This window comes from Somniosus microcephalus, chromosome 11, assembly GCF_052327205.1.
Source record: "Somniosus microcephalus isolate GS21.2 chromosome 11, FLI_Smic_1.0, whole genome shotgun sequence".
Taxonomy (NCBI): Eukaryota; Metazoa; Chordata; class Chondrichthyes; order Squaliformes; family Somniosidae; genus Somniosus; species Somniosus microcephalus.
This window is the reverse complement of record NC_140997.1, coordinates 116,499,941-116,511,938: the sequence shown is the minus strand read 5'-3', so window position 1 is coordinate 116,511,938 and position 11,998 is coordinate 116,499,941. Positions and strand designations below refer to the sequence as shown.

The following is an 11,998-nucleotide window of genomic DNA, read 5'->3' as shown; positions in this document are numbered from 1 at the left end:
TATAATTTTCCAATCTTCCCTAGATGCGGGGGAGGTGCCTGAGAATTGGAAAGTGGCAAATGTGACACCATTGTTCAAGAAAGGGTACAAGGACAATCCTAGTAACTACAGGCTGGTCAGTTTAACAGTGGTGGGTAAAGTATTAGAAACAATAATCAAGGAAAAAATTAACGGGCACTTGGAGAGATTTAAGCTAATTAAGGAGAGCTATCACGGATTTGGAAAAGGCAGATCCTGTTTGACTAATCTAATTGAAAGTTTTGATGAAGTAACGGAGGATTGATGAAGGGAATACAATGGATGTTGTCTACATAGATTTCAGGAAGGCATTTGACAAATTACCACATAGAAGGCTGGTTAACAAAATTGAGGTTCATGTAAAAGGTTGGTCAGTGGCAGCTTGGATAAGGAATTGGCTTAAGGACAGAAAACAGCGAGTTGTGGTAAATGGCTGTTTTTCAGACTGGAGGATGGTAGACAGTGGTGTTCCTCAAGGGTCAGTGCTGGGGGCCACTTTTTTTTGATATATATATATACTAGCTGGAGTGCCTGGCGGTGCCGAGGGTTTTTTGAGGGCATGTTATGAAAAAAGTAGAAATAATTTTTTATATATATATAAATGAGTTTGTCTGTCTGTCTGTGTGGGAAGGAGAGAGAGGGGAAAGAGAGAGAGAGAGGGAAAGAGAGAGAGAGGGGAAGGAGAGAGAGAGAGGGGAAGGAGAGAGAGAGGGGGAAGGAGAGAGGGGGGAAGGAGAGAGACTGGGAGAAGAGAGACGGGGGAGAGAGACTGGGGGGAAAAGAGAGACTGGGGGGAAGAGAGAGACTGGGTGAGTGAAGAGAGAGACTGGGGGAAGAGAGAGAGAGAGAGACTGGGGGGAAGGAGTGCCTCAAGCCCGGCCGGATGGACCCCTGCCGCTCCGGTGAACCGGAGCCCCCGCGCGCAGCGTATCGTCTCAGGCCTGGCCCAAGTGAGCCCTGATGAGCTTCCGCTGCGGGCCTCCGATGCCGCTCCGCTGCTGGACTTATTTCGGGATTAGCCTGGAGAGAGGGGGGGGGGGATGGAGCGCCTCAGGCCCGGCCCGATGGACCCCTGCCGCTCCGGTGAACCGGAGCCCCCCGCGCGCAGCGTATCGCCTCAGGCCCGGCTCGAGTGAGCCCTGATGAGCTCCCGCTGCGGGCCTCCGACTCCGCTCCGCTGCTGGATTTATTTCGGTCAATGTTTTTTCTGGCTGTTGTATGGTATCAGTTTATCGCCGCGTGGTTGTCTATGGTTTTTTCGCGCTCCCGCACTAGCGGCAGTTTGAAAGATTAGGCCCCGCCCACACATGCCATGAAAACGCCCCCCGTCACGCAGCAGCGCTCTCCCCCGTAGGATTGGTCAACCTTCACGTCACTCAATGCTAATGAGCGGATTCCCCCGTATGATTGGCCAACCGCTAATGAGCAGATTTTTGAACGTTTTTTTGTATACTGTCCGAACAATTTTTGTCTGACCAAAAAGTAAATACGCCTATGACACTCCCCTAATCACAAGCTTTCTTTTGATGTAACATATGTGTAGGTACGCTCTATAACTTTTGAGTTAAGTCCGGACATACACACAGACAGACAGACACCACGATCCTTTTATTATATAACTAGCTGAAGTGCCCGGCGGTGCCGAGGGTCTTTTGAGGGCATGTTATTGTTGGAAGAGAGAGAGAGAGAGCGACTGGGGGGAAGAGAGAGAGCGACTGGGGGGGAAGAGAGAGAGCGACTGGGGGGGAGAGGGAGGGGGGAAGGGGGGAGGGGGGAAGGGGGGAGGAGTGGGGGAAGGGGGAGAGGGGGGGGGGGAGTCCCCGAGCCCCGCCCCCCGATGTCCCGAGCCCCGCCCTCCCGAGGCCCGATCTCACGAGGCCCGAGCGCCGCGCCCCAATCTCCCGAGGCCCGATCTCCCGAGCCCCGCCTCCCCCCCGATCTCCCGAGGCTCGCCCCCCCCCGCCCCGAGCCGGCTTCAAGAGCAGAGAGAGAGACGCACGCCGCGCAACCTACCGCGAGGCCCGGCCGGACTCAAGTCGCGCGCAGCTGACTCCTGCCCCACCCGCCTTTACTAACATGGCGGCGATGACGACACTCGGCTCAGGCCCGCCCCCTCCAGCCTTCACAAAGATGGCGGCGATCGCGAGCCGCTTGTTCAGCGCAACGGGATGGTGCCTAGCTCGGGCGTGGCTGGGCAACAGAGGCCCAGGCTTACAGGCCTGGAAAAACGGTTAAAGGTAGGAAAATTCTAGATGTTACAGAAAAGATTTACAAATTAATTAACTTTTTTTAAAAACAATTTGTGTTTTAAAAAGCAACTTTTTTTGCTGGAAATGTAGATTTGAAAAGAAACACGCCGAAAGTGGGAAAAAGAAAGAAAAGTTTGGAATCAAGATGGTGGCGACTCACCTCGGCTCAGAACGATAAGGCCCGCCCACACACGCACCGATTGGTCGACCGTCAGGTCACCGAAGCGTAGGATTGGTCAATCGTCCCGTCACTCGACTCGAGGAGGGCTCGCCCGCAAGTGCCAGGAACCCGCCCCCGCCACGCAGCGATTGGTCGACCGTCAGGTCGCTCGACCGTACGATTGGTCGACCTCGACGTCACTCGATGATAATGAGCGGAATGTTGAACGTTTTTTGGATACCGCGGGCGCCATTTTTTTCTGGCCGAAACGTAAATACGCTTATGACGGTTCTGGAATCGTAAGCTTTCTTTCGATGTAACACACGTGTAGGTACGCTCTATAACTTTCGAGTTTATTCAATACAGGCAGACAGACAGACAGACGGAACGATAGACAGAAGAACCGCTTTATATATATAGATAATATACTAGCTGGAGTGCCCGGCGGTGCCGAGGGTTTTTTGAGGGCATGTTGTTGTTGGAAGAGAGAGAGAGAGAGAGACTGGGGGGAGTAGAGAGAGACGGGGGGGGGGGGGAGAGAGAGAGAGAGACGGGGAGAGAGAGACTGGGGGGAAGAGAGAGACTGGGGAGAGAAGAGAGAGACGGGGGGAGAGAGACGCGGGGGGGAGAGAGAGACTCGGGGGGGAGAGAGACGGGGGGAGAGAGAGAGACTGGGGGGAAGAGGGAGAGAGAGAGACGGGGGGAGAGAGAGAGACTGGGGGGAAGAGAGCGAGAGAGAGACTGGGGGAAGAGAGAGAGACGGGGGAAGAGAGAGACTAGGGGGAAGAGAGAGACTGGGGGGAAGAGAGAGACGGGGGAGTGAGAGAGAGACGGGGGAGTGAGAGAGACGGGAAGAGAGAGAGACGGGGGAGAAGAGCGAGAGAGAGACGGGGGAGAGAGAGAGACTGGAGGGAGAAGAGAGATGGGGGGGAAGAGAGAGAGAGACTGGGGGGAGAAGAGAGAGAGAGAGACTGCTGGATTTAGCTCGGGATTAGCCTGGAGAGAGAGGGGGGAAGGAGTGCCTCAGGCCTGGCCCGATGGACCCCTGCGAAGGAAGGAAGAAGGCGAGCTCTCCCTCCCTCTCCCACCCCCCTCACTCTTTCCCTCCCTCAACCCCCTCTCCCTGCCCCTCTCTCTCCCTGCCCCTCTCTCCCCGCTCTCTCTCCCTTTCCCTCTCCCCCCTCTCCTCTCCCTGCCTCTCTCCCTCCCTCCCCCTCTCTCCCTCCCTGCTTTCCTCTCTGTCCCTCCCTCCCCTTTCCCTCCCTAGCGCCTCAGGCCTGGACACTGAGCCGAGCCTCCCTCCCCCTCTCTCTCCCTCACACCCCTCTCTCTCCCTGCCCCCTCTCTCTCTCCCCCTCCCTCCCCGCTCTCTCTCCTTCCCCCCTCTCTCCCATCCCCCTCTCTCTCTCCCCTGCTTTCCTCTCTGTCCCTCCCTCCCCTCTCCCTCCCTAGCGCCTCAGGCCCGGACACTGAGCCGAGCCCCGGGGACCGGGCCGAGGGGGGGGAAAGCCCGAGTCCCCGGCCGCAAACGGAGCCGAGCCCCGGGACCGGGCCGAGGGGGGGGAAAGGCCGAGTCCCCGGCCACAAACGGAGCTGAGGCCCTGGGACCGAGGGCCGAGGGGGAGAGAAAGGCCGAGTCCCCGGCCCCGCGGGCGCAAACGGAGCCGAGCCCCGGGACCGGGGCCAAGGGGGGGAAAGGCCGACTCCCCGGCCGCAAACGGAGCCGAGGACCGGAGGCCGGGTGGGGGGGTGTAGCCCGAGTTCCCGCCCCACCAGCCTTTACCAAGATGGCGGTGATGGCTACGCAGGGCTCTGTTCCGCCCCGTCAGCCTTTACCAAGATGCCGGCGATCGCGAGGCCGCGGGGTTTGGAATCGGGCCCAGCGGGACGGGCGGTGCCTAGCTCGGGTGTGGCTGGCAAGGAAGAGGCCGAGGCTTCGAGGCCTGAGGAAAAAGAGCTTACCTACAGGGTTCAGCTGGTTATCCGTTATCTTAAAAATGCCTCATAAAATGTTAAACGCGAACTTAGTGTATCATGCACTCCTTGTGTCCGATTTTGGTCGGGGGATGGCTCGTTGGAAAGCCCCGGTTTTCCCCGGTCCCGCACTCACGGCAAGAGAGAGAGGGGGAAGGAGAGAGAGAGAGGGAAGAGGAGAGAGAAGGAGAGAGTGAGGGAAGGAGATGCAGAAAAATCAAGATGGCCGAATTAACGGCAGTTTGAAAGATTAAGGCCCGCCCACAAACGCCATGAAACGCCCCCCGTCATGCAGCGCGCTCTCCCCGTAGGATTGGTCAACCTTCACGTCACTCAATGCTAATGAGCGGATTCCCCCGTATGATTGGTCAACCATCACGTCACTCAACACTAATTCCCCCGTAGGAATGGTCAACCGCTAATGAGCGGAATTTTGAACGTTTTTTGTATACTGTCCTAACAATTTTTGTCTGACCAAAAAGTAAATACGCCTAAGACACTCCCGTAATCATAAGCTTTCTTTTGATATAACATATGTGTAGGTACGCTCTATAACTTGAGTTAATTCTGGACATACACACAGACACAACGATCCTTTTATATAGATAAAATATAGAGATATATAAATGACCTGGATGTTGGCATACAGAGTAGAATTTTAAATTTGCCGATGACCCCAAACTTGGGGGTGTGACAAACAGTGAGGTTGATACCAACTGACTGCAATAGGACATAGAAAGGCTAGCAGAATCGGCAGAAAGTGGCAGATGTAATTTAATACAGAGAAGTGTGAGGTGTTGCAATTTGGCAGAAGGAACAGGGAGAGGCAATATACACTTAATGGCACAGTTTTAAAGAGTGCAGGGACAGAGGGATCTGGGAGTTAATGTGAATAGGTCCCTGAAGGTGGCGGGACATATTGAGAGAGTGGTTAGCAAAGCATATGGGATCTTGGGTTTCATAAATAGAGGTATTGAGTACAAAAGTAGAGAAGTTATGCTGAATCTTTATAAAGCGCTGGTTAGGCCACAACTGGAGTATTGTGTCCAGTTCTGGTCACCACACTTTAGGAAGGATGTGAAGGCACTTGAGAGGGTGCAGAGGAGATTTATCAGAATGGTTCTGGGGATGGGGGCTCTTAGCTACAAGGTCAGGTTGGAGAAGCTGGATTTGTTTTCATTAAAGCACAAAGGAGGTTGAGGGGTGAATTGATAGAGGTGTTCAAGATTATGATGGGTTTGGATAGGCTAGACATGGAAAGGCTGTTCTCGCTAGTTGATGGTACAAAGACTAGGGGACACCGATTTAAGGTTTTGGGAAAGAGATGCAGGGGGAATGTGAGGAAAAACTCTTTTCTGCAGCGAGTGGTGAGGACCTGGAACTCGCTGCCGACGAAAGTGGTGGAAGCTGAAATACTCACTGTTTTCAAGGGGAGACTGGATAGGCACTTGAGGGATATAAACTTGCAGGGTTACGGGGATAGAGTGGGGAATGGGACTGACTGGATTGCTCTACAGAGAATCGGCACAGACTAGATGGGCCGAATGGCTGCCTCCTGTGCTGTTATGACTCTATAACATGAGACTCCATCTTTCATTGTATGCAAGACCCTGAAATCCCCCTCCTAGTATCCACAGAGTAATGATCTTCCCCAGTGCCATGCCAGTGCTCCAAACACTACCCTTCCACCACTGCCACAGACCTATCCCAACACTTCCAGTCACAAAGATCCCCCTCCCAATACACCCAGGCACCAACCATCTCTTTATGTCCCCCTTTCTACTGCTCCCAGATCCTTGGACCACTCTAATACTACCAAAACAAATCACTACCCTGCCTACTACTGCTGTATGCCTTCTACCTACTTGGAATATCTTTCCTACAACCTCCCTGTGTGACTTCGAAAAATGGTAAGGAATATATCTAAAAAAATGTTGAGTGAGTTGCAACATTACTTCTCAAAAAATGCTCCCAAACCCGGTTAGGCTTTGTCAATGGGATGACCCGTTTTAAGAGTTAGCATTTATCTGCAGTGCCTGTCAGGCCTGCAATTGATGCTGTGACTGCCATTTCCAGTGTTGAATATTGGGTGTAAAGTCTATCACTGGGATGTGTTCTGCCCTTTGAGTCAGCATGCAGCTCCAAAAGAAAGACTGGGTGCTGGTACAAGAATATAGCAGCTTTTATTGGCGTACTCTGGCTGCAGTTTCTGGCCTCTTGGAGGGGGGAGGGAGAGAGCCCATGATGCCCCCCTAGCCCACCAAAGTCATTGAAATCGCAAGACTTCAAACTTTAGCAGGATCAGCAGTGGAGCTCGTGGACAGGTACATCTTGGCAACTGAGATTTTCAGGGTCATAAAATTCATTGCATAGGTAAACAGACTTGTAATAGTAACCAACACCATTGCTTTTTAATTTTGATTCTAATGTGGACCTGAAATAGTCTTTATTACGAATATAAGCAATAATTTCATTATTCAATCACCAAAAATCAGTGACCCTATAATATGTTACATGGAACTGCATGACTCGCCATGAGCAATCTGTTAGTGTATGGCCTGGAATTTCCTCCGAGCTGCTCTCGCTCCACAGACGCAAGTGCGGCGGAAACCTCATTTGCACACATAAACAGTGCTTCTGCCGCTCTTCAGACAAAGTTAAGGCAGTAGATGAGATCAGCTCTGATGAAATTCTGGGGCAATGTTTTTTGATAAGAAATATTAAAGCTTTCTTTTAAATTCTTTTTAAAGGAGGTCATTTTCACTGATTCGAAGAGGAGGAGCTGTTATGGAAAAAATGATCTTCAAAGTTTCAAGAATGTCAGGAGGTAGATTGTTGGCAATAAAATCTGAATGTCATGTTTCAAAATTTGGGACTTCATTCAGCACTGTTGGAATGTGCTGCACAAGTAGAAGACTTTAATGAAGCTATTCAGTGGGAGGAAGGGGACTTAGTATTGTGTCACCTAGCTAATGGTAAGGCAGCAGGCATGGACCGTTTTCATGAATTTCTAAGAACTGCTCTCACTGAAGGGTAGAGTGACTGGTTTTGGACAACAGTGCTCGGAACCACTGACTTGGCTTGGAGTTGTTCTTTGAAGCTCGTGAGTGGGATGCTCTTTGAGGCATGTATTTAATTAGTAATTATGATTTCTATCCTCAAGGGATATCCTAGCTGAGCCTTAATTGTTAATATGTGTGGCCCTTAAGATGCTTCTTTGGGTGCTTGCAGCACATGTATCAGGTGCCCTGGAGGCCCACAGAGCAATCAGAAAGAAAAAGATTGGATTCCCCTCTTGGGAGGAATCTGGAGGGCAGGTTGCAGCTTTATTCAATGTTAGAGTGTTGTAAGGCTCAGACGAAACCAAATTATGTTGCTTTCATCATTTTTCTCGAGGCTTTCAAGCTAGCACTTCATGTAGTCTTCATGAGGAAACTGGAATCTATGGGAATACATGGTCAAATCTTGGATTTTATCTAGGATATGTACTTCAGTACCCAGATTCGTGTAAGGAACAATGAGAGACTCACTCAATCTCTACAAAAAAATTACAGGAGCATTGACCCCCCTAGCCCAGCAAAGTCATTTAAATTGCAAGACCTCAAACTTTGGAAGAATCAGCAGTGGAGCTCGTGGGTGGGTGTATCTTGGCAACAAGAATGTGCTCTCATCTTCCACCGCCCACCGCCCCACCATGCACTAGCTTTTGGTGATTTGTGTACATGGACCCAAAAATCCCTTTGTTCCTCCACAGTTCCTAGTCTCTCACCATTTAGAAAATCCTCTGATCTATCTTTCTTGGATCCAGAGTGGATGACCTCACATTTCCCCACATTGAACTCCATCTGCCACAGTTTTGCCCCCTCACTTGATCTATCAATCCCTGGGATGGCAGGAATGACGTATGAGGAGAGATTGGGTCGATTGGGCTTATACTCGCTGGAGTTTAGAAGAATGAGAGGGGATCTCATCGAAACTTATAAAATTCTGACAGGTCTGGACAAACTAGATGCAGGTAGAATGTTCCCGATGGTCGGAGAGTCCAGAACCAGGGGTCATAGTCTAAGGATAAGGGGTAAGCCATTTAGGACAGAGATGAGGAAGAATTTCTTCACCCAGAGAGTGGTGAACCTGTGGAATTCTCTACCACAGAAGGCGGTTGAGGCCAAGTCTTTAAATATATTCAAGAAGGAGTTAGATACATTTCTTAGAGCTAAAGGTATCAAGGGATATGGGGAGAAGGCAGGTACGGGGTACTGAGTTTGGATGATCAGCCATGATCTCATTGAATGGCGGAGCAGGCTCGAGGGGCCGAATGGCCTACTCCTGCTCCTATCTTCTATGTTTCTATGTCCCTTTGCAGCTTTCTGCTCCCAACTACACAACTTACTGTGCCGCCTAATTTAGTGTCGTAAGCAGACTTGGATATATGGCTCTCTATTCCTAACTCATTTGATAAATATAGTGAAAAGCTGAGGCCCCAGTACAGATCCCTGAGGGACGCCACTAGCCGCATCCTTGCAATTGGAGTACACATTCATTATCCTTACTCTCTGTCTCCTATCTCCTAACCAATTCCCTACCCATGTCAATGGGTTGCCTCCAATTCCATGCGGTTTCATTGTTGCTAACAATCGCTTGTGTGTAACCTTATCGAATGCCTTCTGGAACTCCATATAAAATAACATCCATTGACGCTCCCTAATCTACCACGTTAGTAACCTCAAATAATTCAACTAAGTTGGTTTAGCATGACTTGCCCTTTACAAATCCATGCTTTCTCTCTGATCAGTTCATATTTGTTCAAGTGCTCGGTCACTCTGTCCCTGATAACAGATTCTAGTAACTTCCCCACAACGGAAGGTGAGACTACTATTATGCCTATAATTTACTAGTTCATCTCTCCTATCCTTCGTGACATTGGCAATTTTCCAATCTAAAGGGACAATTCCTGAATTGACAGTTTTAGAAGATCATGACTAAAGCATCATAGAAACATAGAAGATAGGAGCAGGAGTAGGCCATTCGGCCCCTCGAGCCTGCTCCGCCATTCAATGCGATCATGGCTGATCATCCAAATTCAGTACCCTGTCCTTGCTTTCTCCCCATATCCCTTGATCCCCTTAGCCTTAAGAAATATATCTAACTCCTTCTTGAATATGTTTAATGAATTGGCCTCAACTGTCTTCTGTGGTAGAGAATTCCACAGGTTCACCACTCTCTGGGTGAAGAAATTCCTCCTCATCTCAGTCCTAAATGGCTTAAGGAGTTCCTTATCCTTAGACTGTGACCCCTGGTTCTGGACTCCCCTGCCATCGGGAACAGCCTTCCTCCATCGAGTCTGTCTAGTCCTGTTAGAATTTTATAAGTTTCAATGAGATCCCCTCTCATTCTTCTAAACTCTAGCGAATATAAGTCTAATCGACCCAATCTCTCTTCATACGTCATTCCTGCCATCCCAGGTATCAGTTTGGTGAATCTTCAATGCACTCCCTCCATGGCAAGAACATCCTTCCTCAGATAAGGCGACCAAAACTGCACACAATACTCAAGGTGTGGTCTCACCAATGCCCTGTACAACTACAGCAAGACATCCTTCCTCCTGTACTCGAATCCTCTCGCTATGAAGGCCAGCATGCCATTTGCCTTCTTAACCGCCTGCTGCACCTGCATGCTTACCTTCAGCGACTGGTGCACAAGGACACCCAGGTCTCGTTGCACTTCCCCTTTTCCCAATCTATTGCCATTCAGACAATAATCTGCCTTCCTGTTTTTGCCACCAAAGTGGATAACCTTGCATTTATCCACATTATACTGCATGCCATCGCCAAACCTGTCCAAATCATACTAGAGTTTCTCTGCATTCTCCTCACAGCACACACGCCCACCCAGCTTTGTGTCGTCTGCAAACTTGGAGATATTACATCTAGTTACCTCGTCTAGATCATTAATATATATTGTGAATAACTGGGGTCCTAGCACTGGTCCCTGCGGTACCCCACTAGTCACTGCCTTCCACTCGGAAAAAGACCCGTTTATTCCAACTCTTTGCTTCCTGTCTGCCAACCAGTTTTCTATCCAAGTCAGTACCTTACCCCAATCCCATGTGCTTTAACTTTGCACGCTAGTCTCCTATGCGGGACCTTATCGAAAGCCTTCTGAAAGTCCAAATACACCACATCCACTGGTTCTCCCTTATCTATTCTACGAGTTACATGCTCAAAATATTCAAGTAGATTAGTCGAGCATGATTTACCTTTTGTAAATCCATGTTGACTTTGTCCGATCCTGCCACTGTTTTGCAAGTGCTCTGCTATTACATCTTTTATAATGGACTCTAGCATTTTTCCCACTACCGATGTCAGGCTTACCAGTCCATAATTCCCCGTTTTTTCTCTACCACCTTTTTTAAATAGTGTGGTTACATTAGCTACCCTCCAATCCATGGGAACTGTTCCAGAGTCCATAGAGTTTTGGAAGATGACCAACAATGCATCTACTATTTCTAGGGCCACTTCCTTAAGTAACCTAGGATGTAGATTATCAGGCCCTGGGGATTTATCGGCCTTCAATCCCGTCAATTTCCCTAACACCATTTCCCTACAAATACTGATTTATTTCAGTTCCTCCCTCTCATTAGACCCTATGTTCCTTGACATCTCTGGGAGGTTATTTGTGTCCTCCTTTGTGAAGACAGAACCAAAGTATGTATTTAATTGGTCTGCCATGTCTTTGTTCCCCATTATAAATTCCCCTGATTCTGACTGCAAGGGACCTACGCTTGACTTTACCAATCTTTTTCTCTTTACATATCTATAGAAGCTTTTACAGTCAGTTTTTATGTTCCCTGAAAGCTTATTCTCATACTCTATTTTCCCCCAGTATTGTTACTAATCCCTTTGTCCTCCTTTGCTGAATCCTAAACTGCTTCCAATCCTCAGGTTTGTTGCTTTTTCTGGCCAATTTATATGTCCTCTCCTTGAATCTAATGCTATCCCTAATTTCCCTTGTTAGCCAATGTTGAGTCACCTTTTTTGTTTTATTTTTATGCCAAACAGGGATGAACAAATTCTGTAGTTCATCCATGCGATCTTTAAATGTTTGCCATTGCCTATTCACCGTCAACCCTTTAAGTAACATTCCCCAATCCATCCTAGCCAACTCGCGCCTCATACCATTGTAGTTTCCTTTATTTAAATTCAGGACTCTAGTCTCTGAATCAACTACTTCACTCTCCATCTTAATGAAGAATTTTATCATATTATGATCGCTCCTCCCCAAGGGGCCTCGCACAACAAGATTGCTAATTAATCCTTTCTCATTACATAATACCCAGTCTAATGGCCTGATCTCTAGTTGGTTCCTCGACATATTGGTCCAGGAAACCATCCCGTATACACTCTAGGAATTCCTCTTCCACAGTATTGTTACTAATTTGGTTAGACCAATCTATATGTAGATTAAAGTCACCCATGATAACTGCTTATTGCACGCACCTCTAATTTCCCATTTAATGCCATCCCCAACCTCAGCATTACTGTTTGGGGGTCTGTATACAACACCCACTAACGTTTTCTGCCCCTTGGTATTTCTCAGC

General features: G+C 49.0%; 1 long non-coding RNA gene across 2 annotated transcripts in view; it reads left to right on the top strand.

Moving 5' to 3' along the window:
• The first annotated feature begins 5,572 nt into the window (after nt 1–5,572).
• LOC147110839 (uncharacterized) overlaps nt 5,573–11,998 on the top strand; it is a 99,904-nt gene continuing 93,478 nt past the window's right edge. For both annotated transcript variants that reach the window (XR_015079994.1, XR_015079995.1), the window contains exon 1: nt 5,573–7,228. This is a non-coding gene — a long non-coding RNA (uncharacterized LOC147110839). The remainder of the gene's footprint in view (nt 7,229–11,998) is intronic.